Source organism: Hippopotamus amphibius, chromosome 6, assembly GCF_030028045.1.
Source record: "Hippopotamus amphibius kiboko isolate mHipAmp2 chromosome 6, mHipAmp2.hap2, whole genome shotgun sequence".
Classification (NCBI taxonomy): domain Eukaryota; kingdom Metazoa; phylum Chordata; class Mammalia; order Artiodactyla; family Hippopotamidae; genus Hippopotamus; species Hippopotamus amphibius.
Window position 1 is genome coordinate 84969039 of NC_080191.1, and position 2960 is coordinate 84971998.

The window sequence follows — 2960 nt, forward strand, 5'->3', positions numbered from 1 at the left end:
GACTGTGTTGGGACTTCGTTGCTGCACGTGGGCTTTCTCTAGTTGCAGCAAGCGGGGGCTACTCTTGGTTGCAGTCTGTGCGCTTCTCATTGCAGTGGCTTCCCTTGTTGCAGGGCATGGCTCTAGGCACACAGGCTTCAGTAGTTGCAGCACTCGGGCTCAGTAGTTGCGGTGCACAGGCTTAGTTGCTCCGCAGCACGTGGGATCCTCCTGGACCAGGGATCGAACCCATGTCCCCCGTATTGGCAGGCAGAGTCTTAATCACTGTGCCACCAGGGAAGTCCCGACAGCTTGACTTAATGAATATTCTTTCCCCTGAACTCTTAAAGAAAACTTATCTAATTTTAGGGCCAGGTAGGTTAACTTTTCAAAGAAGGAGATTTGATCTCAAATGTCATTGTGCCCTTACATACAATATATTTTTACCCACTGGTTAATGTTGATAATGACGTTATATGGGTTTCAAGTATCCGGTACAAATCTGGAACTTGAAGTATAAAATTGCAAAATAAAATTTAAATTTACAAAAACCCTTCTCATAAGTACCTTTCTGTTTAAATGAGAAACATCAGCCCTGCTCCTGGCCGTTTTTCTGTCTCTGTTCCTTGCACCCGTGAGCTTTCAGAACAAACCCATTATTGTGCACTGAATGCTGGTGTTCCCACCCCCTAACTTCATATGTTGAAAACCTAACCCCGCCCCAGTTAATGGTATAAGGAGGTGGGGTCTTTGGGAGGTAATTATAATTTGGTGGGCTTGCTTCTGTGTACACAATGAAAAGTCAGCCATCTGCAACTCACAAGAGGGTACTTACCAGAACCCGAATGTGGGGCACACTGACCTGGGATTTCCAGCCTCCAGAACAGTGAGAAATGAATTTCTGTTGTTGATACACCATTCAGCTTATGGTATTTGTTATGCAGCCTCAGCTGACAAAGACACCAGGCATATTCACTAGACAGCATCACACGTGAGTCAATTGTGTGTCTAACAGGAGGAGAGTAAGACAAAGCAATCGATCACTTTAGATTTTTTTTTTTTGCCTAACCTTGAAATAGCACAATAAGTGCAGAGAAATTTCAGAAAATTTTGCTGGAAAAATAAAATGTGAAAAGATATACCAAGAGTGTGTCTTTCCTGCTTAGAAATGGAAATGTCAGATTTCTGTCATGTTTATTAGAAAGTGATAAGAATAAAATCAAAGCATTTGAACTGCATGTACTTTTAAAATGTAGAAAATATCCATACCACTCAAGAGACATAGTAAATCAAAAAAAGACAACTTGGCACCTTTTACCATGTGGGGAGGAAACCTACCTTCGCTAAAACTGACACTATTTAGAAAATCACAATACCACCTCTAATCACAGTGCACTTTGTATGGGTCTAACCTGTTTGCTTCAAAGATTTTACTGCAATCAGTCTGACTATGTTTTGTCATTTTTACTAGGCTAAATCTTTAAGCAACTGCACTTTCAAATCCTTTCTTGATATAAACTCTAGAAGTGATGGAAAGAAGAGAGAAAAGTATTTGGGGAAAAATGCTCCCCTTTTCGTATGAAGAAAAACTTATGAAACAAATTACTATATTTTGGTTTTCTATAAATGGGGATAATAATATTTTCAACTTTATAGGGTTGTTATCAAGATGAGTTATCATTATGAGTTAATATTAATAAATTTAGAACAGTGACTTGTTCACAATGCATGTTATATAAGAGCTTGTTAAGTGCATAAATAAGACAATTTTTAGGATGCAATCATTTAGGGTAGAAATAAGTGTTAGTGATAGTGGGGGCATGAGATAGGTACTAGAGGTGTAATAGAAGTGTAACAGGCACCTAAATGTTCATTTGTGTGATTACTTCTGGTTGTTCCTTAGCAAATGAAGCAGACCCAAACCATTCAGACAGGTCTGCCAGGGTCTTCTGGGCAGAAGATGACAGCAGATGGTTTTCTCGAGTGTTGAAAGTTCTTTGCTCTTCTTTCCTTTGTTAGGGCTTTACTCTTCCTTGCTTGGTTCTTCAGGTTTTTCTTTAAGGGCTTGTTGTCAAGTTTCTCTCATCAGAATGTTCCCTAACCTTATTATGTTGCTCATTGAATTAGAAGAGTACAATTTTAACATGGTGTATCTCCCCAAAACACATGCTCACCCACTCATACACTCACAGGAATATCCCCTAGCATGAATGCTGGACAAGTTTTGGCTAAAGTTTGGATTTCTTGGTTGTCAGAATTCATTTATCCTCCAGGGTGACTTTTCAATTAAGGGAAGGAGGGCCTGGGTACTCTGATTCTCTCTGAAGTAGGCTTAAACTTTCTGTGATAATCTCAACAACTCACATTTGCTTTAGGCTTTACAGTTTAAAAAATACTTTCTGGAAATTATCTCATTTGATTCTCATAACAATCATATGAAGTATTAATATTATTTGCTTTTTATCTGATGAGGAATTTGAGTCTCAAGATTAAATTACCTACCCCAACATGACCACTATATGTAGAGTTAAAGTTTCCAGACCTAAACTTTCTTCCCAACTTGCTTTCAGTCTGTCACTCAAGGTTTTATTTTTAAAATCAGAATCAAGGCAAAAATTTCAAGATGGTTAGTAGGGCTTCTGTTTTTGTTTTTCCTCTCTCTCTCTGTCTTTTTTTATGTTTACACTCTCTCCATAGTTGCTTAAAAGAACAAGTTTGAATATCACTTAGCCACATATTAATGCCTTTAGCCTGAGTGTTTTAGACCTTGTGGGAGGCAGAATTCTAAAGCTGTCTCCTGTGATTCCCATTCCCTAGTTATCCAATCGAATAGCTGTCTTCGTACTGCTGGACAGGGATTCTGCAGATGTAATTAAGGTTATTAATCAGTTGACTTTAAGATAGGGAGATTATCTTGGATTTTCTGAGTGGGCCCCTTTTGACACATGAGTCCTTTGAAAGCCAGAGAGGAAATAGAAGAG